Source organism: Mugil cephalus, chromosome 23 (assembly GCF_022458985.1).
Source record: "Mugil cephalus isolate CIBA_MC_2020 chromosome 23, CIBA_Mcephalus_1.1, whole genome shotgun sequence".
Taxonomy (NCBI): Eukaryota; Metazoa; Chordata; class Actinopteri; order Mugiliformes; family Mugilidae; genus Mugil; species Mugil cephalus.
In genome coordinates this window covers 13,286,147-13,292,146 of record NC_061792.1, presented here as the reverse complement: position 1 = coordinate 13,292,146, position 6,000 = coordinate 13,286,147, and the positions used below count along the sequence as shown (strand labels likewise).

The 6,000-nt window shown below is 40.6% G+C and overlaps 1 long non-coding RNA gene across 1 annotated transcript; it reads right to left on the bottom strand.

The window, feature by feature from the left end:
- Window positions 1-763: 763 nt before the first annotated feature.
- On the bottom strand, window positions 764-3,145 carry LOC125001080. The gene is made up of 3 exons (XR_007111491.1): window positions 3,085-3,145; window positions 2,368-2,541; window positions 764-823 (listed from the first exon to the last, which is right to left on the bottom strand). It is a non-coding gene; the product is annotated as an uncharacterized LOC125001080 (long non-coding RNA).
- Window positions 3,146-6,000: the final 2,855 nt, after the last annotated feature.

The window sequence follows — 6,000 nt, the reverse complement described above, 5'->3', positions numbered from 1 at the left end:
CTGAAACTCTGACAGCTCCACCAGTGGATCCATCCACACAAACTCATGCTGACCAACAAACACAAGTAAAAAACCTCTGATTTTTATTTCACTTTCTTCTTTAAATTCAGAAAAAACAATAAATCTGAATGAATTCTGGCGATATGAACAAAAAACTTGAACAGTTTCTCTTTCAGAAGAATGCAGAATAATTCATAATGCAGAATTTTATAAATCAGAAAGAACCTTAAGCAACAGCTTAACATGTGACATTTTATTGTAATTGAAAATAACAACAACAATTATATTTGATCACCATTTGTAAAATAACATGTGTTGAAAAGTTGAAAATCAAGTGTCTCAGAGTTTCAGAGTGAACCATCCAGTGGAGATTTTTTCTTCTTCTGTGGTTTTAAATGTGTAGCTTTGCTACAGTGGACTAAACCATAGAAGCAACATACTTCAGTATGAAAATCCTCACTGAGGAGAAGTACAATATCAGTTCAGAAATTTACAAGTTTAGATAGATGTAAAAAAGATCACAGAAGGCGAAAACAGACTTCACCATGAAGATCCTCAGTGTGGATCAGTAGAATATTACTTAGATTAGTGTCAACAGAAATTTCACATCATATTAATCTGAGCAAACAAATAAAACATGATGTCTGACCTCAGAGTCTCCAGTCTACAGTCTGGACTCTCCAGAAAACCACACAGATGTTTCACTACTGGATCCATCAGGTTGTTGTAACTCAGGTCCAGATGTTTCAGATGGGAGGGGTTGGACTTCAGAGCTGAGACCAGAGAATCACAGCTGATCTCTGACAAACTGCAGCTAATCAATCTAATTAAAGAATAAAAGATGCGAGTTTAAAAGACAAAGTTCCTTCTTAAAATCATTAATTGTTTCATCATCTATTCAGAGGTAAAGGAGGTTCAGAAAGTACAAGTTTAGAAAATAGAAATTCTAAAAATCTGAATCAACAGGAAGCAGCTAAAAGTTAAACATGACACTGTCACAGTCAATAGACTATAGACTAAATCACAGAAGAAGAAACTGTCAGGACCCTTTAGCGTTAAAGTTTGAGGGTCCTCTTGTTGTCTTCGTCACTTCCTGTTTAATTACTTTACTACTTTACTTTCTCTTGCGCTGACGCTCAGTGTGCCTCTGTCAGTGCGTTTACATGCACATGAAAAAAAACTAATTATTGCCTTAATCGGACTATAACAGGAGAATTTAAGTGCATGTAAACACGTGCACGAACAAAACCATCCAGAAAAGCCAGTCACAGAAGAAGAAGAAGAAGTAAATGGAGCTGCTAGAAGAACCGTCTGAAGGATAGTGCGCAACTTATCTGCACCAGAAGCGAGCTGTATTAACGGGGTATTAACCTGCTGAAAAGACACATATCGCCACCTAGTGTGGAAGAGGAGGACATGTTCTCCTCAGTTATTCGATTTTCTTGCACTGCATGTAAACTGGGACAAAAACTGTAGTCAGAAAGTCAAATTTTGAGCATAGCTCGAATAAGCTCTGCATGTAAATGTACTGAGTGAAGCACGGTGGTGACAGCATCATGTTGTATCATGCTGTGATGTTTGTGCTACTTCTGGTGCAGATAAGATATCCCTTAGACAGTTCTTCTACCAGCCCAGTTTACCTTGTTCTTCTTCTGCGACCGGCTTTCTTGGATGTTTTTGTTCCAGGGTCACATGCCAGCACAGTGGTTGTGGAGCATGCACAAACACGGTAACCTGTCGTAGTCCAAATGAATACATGCCGCAGAAAGCCGAATTCCAATTGCATTATCTGGGTGTCTAAATCAAATAATGAGAACTCTGATTTTAGTTGGAGTAACGTGTTTACATGCACGAGCATTTTGGCAATCTCCGGGGAGGGCTGTCATCTGGGCACTGTACCATACAGGCCTGATTGATTGATTGCTGCAGAGTCCTTCTGAGAGGTTCTCCTCTCTCTACAGAGGAATGCTGGAGCTCTAACAGAGTGACCATTGGGTTCTTGGTCAACTCCCTGATGAGGGTCCTTGTCCCTTGAAGACTCAGCTTATGTCACTGACCAGCGCTAGGTTTGTAACCTGGAGGTTACAAACTTCTTCCATTTTTAGATGATGCTAGCCACTGTGCTTGTTGGGACCATTGATGCAGTAGAAATCTTAAATAAAAATCTTAGTAAATCTTAATAAAAAAATAAAAAAAACATTTAATCCATTTTGGGATAAAGCTGTAACATAGCATGTAACAAAAAACGTGAAGCACTGTCAATACTTTCTGATGCACTGTAATATCAGCCTGATGTCTCTAGATTAGTGTCAACACAACTTTCACATCATATTAATCTGAACACACAAATAAAACATGATGTCTGACCTCAGAGTTTCCAGTCTACAGTCTGGACTCCCCAGAAAACCACACAGATGATTTACTCCTGGACGCTGAAAGTCATTGAAATTCAGGTCCAGATGTTTCAGATGGGAGGGGTTGCATTTCATAGCTGACACCAGAGAATCCCAGCTGATCTCTGACAAACTGCAGCCAATCAATCTGAATAAAAAATAAAAGATATATATATGTAAAAAATACTGATAATCAATCAGATGTGTTCAGGTTTTAATGTTCAGATCAACATTACTACGTCCTAATCAATGAGCTGTTCTCTAAAATGAGTAGAATGTCTTTGTCCTTGTGTTATTGTGGATCATTATCATGTCAGCCTTCTACACACATCATCCAAACATCAACACAACATTCAGACAACTATTCATGTCAACACACATCAATAACATGCTGCTGACCTCAGTCAAGTCTCTCATTACAGGATCAGTATCAAATCACACATGTTGAAAACAAACTGTTCATTAGTTCATTGGTTCTATGACCTTCTTCTTCCTGTAAATGGTATCTCAGTAGGTTGGTGTCATTAAAATGTTAGGGTTAAAGATCAGACCGACCACCGATGACTGAGGAGACACCTGCTGATATTGACAACATGATGCTCCTTCATTTAAACTGACTGTTGCTGGTCTATTTTCTGTCAATCCTGACAAGAGAACTGTTTAATGTGATAAAAACATTCAGTGAACTGACCTCAGAGTCTCCAGTCTACAGTTTGGACTCTCCAGTCCAACACACAGCTGCTTCACTCCTGAATCCTGAAGGTTGTTGTAACTCATGTCCAACTCTATCAGATGGGAGGGGTTGGACTTCAGAGCTGAGGCCACGACTTCACAGAGACTCTCTGAGAGTCCACAGTCAGAAAATCTGTCATGAAACATAAAAAGCAAATATGTTAATGAAAATAGACTTATTATGCTCTCTGTCCACTATTTATAATGAGATTCGAGATTCTGATCAGTGAACAGTTACAGATGATTCAAGATACTTAAAGATCATCATTCTAGCTGCTGTTGACATTACCACATCCACAAGAGGAACATTTAGTCTTTAGTCAAAGAGAAATTAAACTGAAAACATGACAATCTCAGATCTGAACATCATTAAATATGAACATGATTTAATATAAGAGGATGAAAGATACTTTGATACCAGAGAGAGCTTCTTATTCAGTGTAATGGTCATGAATAAATATCATGAAGTGGTAATTTCCAAGAGGATTCATTTGGTCATAAACATTTTTATAGTCAGTTTGTCCTTTTTAATGTCTCAAAAAGTGACATTTTTTGATCAGTCAAAAATCGGTTGTCAGTGATGCAGGAAGACTGTGCCTTCGCTAGACAGGTCTCACATATCCCAGGAATGGGTGGAGCAAGTTCCTAGTTCTATTATTCTTTTATTAAATTATGTTTTTATGAACAGACCTACAGAAGACCGTATCAGACAAAACCACAAAACAGCAGCAAGCTGGAAAACCCATGAACCAAAAACCCCAACAGAAAGATCAGTTCCAGTTAAATGTGACAGGTACATTATGCATACATTATACATTACATTATATAGAGTGAAATACAGGGCGAACGAGAGAGAGAGAGAGAAATACCTAAAATACATTAATACAAATCCTCTTGTTTGTGTAGCAGAAATATTTACATTAATATAGTTGTTTCCATAGTCATTCAAAGGCATGCAGTAGTGCAGAAGACAGGTGAGAAAGTCCACAGGTGTGTATTTCATTATTGTCCTATGCCATCCCACCACTGAGGATGCTGCAGAATATTTTTACTAGCACAAAATGTCATAACATTATACATTTTTTTCTGATATATATCAGTTACACAGTCACTGGGAAGACCCAGAAAGAGTGAAATCAGGTTGAGTTCAAGCTCCTTCCTCGGAACCTTTTGCATTTCACACGTAACACCACTTCAATATTTTTGTATTTTTGCACAGGATCAGAAACAGTGAGTGAGATCAACAATATCTGTCTGACTTTTAAGACAAAATGGAAAGACATCCTTGCTGTATCTGTATCTGGACTCACCGAGCCTTCCTGCAGTTCCTCACAGCTGGAATCAGTCTCCATTTTCCCTCATCTGATGTGTTGAACTTCTTCAGGTCCAACTCATCCAGAACCTCCTCTGACATCTGCAGCATGTATGCCAGAGCTGAGCAGTGGATCTCAGAGAGTTCCTTCTCTGATCTGTTCTCTGACTTCAGGAACTCTTGGATCTCCTGATGAACTGAGAGGTCGTTCATCTCCATCAGACAGTGGAAGATGTTGATGTTTCTGTCAGGAGAAATGTTGGACATGTTCATCTTCTTCAGGTTGTTGATTGCTCTCTGGATGATTTCTGGACTGATCTCTGTCTGACCCAACAGACCTCTTAACAGTCTCTGGTTGGACTGCTGACAGACGCCATGAAGGAAGCGAACCATCAGGTCCAGGTGACCATTTTTAATCTGCAGGGATTTCTCCATGACTCTGTTCAGGAAGACATCCACAGTTGAGTCATTGTAGTTTTGTCCCAGGATGTCCTCCAGCACCTCTGTCTTCCTGTTGGTGTAACAATGGATCATGTAGACTGCAGCCAGAAACTCCTGAACACTCAGATGGACGAAGCAGAACACCTTGTCCTGGTACAGTCCTCTCTCCTCTTTAAAGATCTGTGTCAACACTCCTGAGTACACTGAGGCTGCTGTGATATTGATGCCACACTCTGTCAGGTCTGATTCATAGAAGATCAGGTTTCCTTTCAGCAGCTGATTAAAAGCCAGTTTTCCCAGAGACTCAATCATCTCCCTGGTCTCTGGACTCCAGTGTGGATCTGTCTCAGATCCTCCATCATACTTGACCTTCTTCACTTTGGTCTGAACCACCAGGAAGTGGATGTACATCTCAGTCAGGGTCTTGGGCAGCTCTCCTTTCTCTCTGGTTTTCAACACATCCTCCAGAACTGTAGCAGTGATCCAGCAGAAGACTGGCATGTGACACATGATGTGGAGGCTTCGTGATGTCTTGATGTGGGAGATGATGCTGCTGGCCTGCTCCTCATCTTTGAATCTCTTCCTGAAGTACTCCTCCTTCTGGGGGTCAGTGAACCCTCTGACCTCTGTCACCATGTCAACACACTCAGGAGGGATCTGATTGGCTGCTGCAGGTCGTGTGGTTATCCAGAGGCGAGCAGAGGGAAGCAGTTTCCCCCTGATGAGGTTTGTCAGCAGCACATCCACTGAGGTGGACTCTGTAACATCAGTCAGGATCTCAGTCTTGTGGAAGTCCAGAGGAAGTCGACACTCATCCAGACCGTCAAAGATGAACACAACCTGGAACTCTTCAAACCTGCAGATTCCTGCTTTTTTGGTTTCAGTGAAGAAGTGATGAATAAGTTCCACTAAGCTGAACTTTGTCTCTTGCAACACATTCAGCTCTCTGAAAGTCAATGGAAATGTGAAGTGGATGTCCTGGTTGGCTTTGTCTTTAGCCCAGTCCAGAGTGAACTTCTGTGTTAAGACTGTTTTCCCAATGCCAGCCACTCCCTTTGTCATCACTCTTCTGATTGGTCCATGTCTTCCAGGTGAAGCTTTAAAGATGTCTTCTGGTCTGAT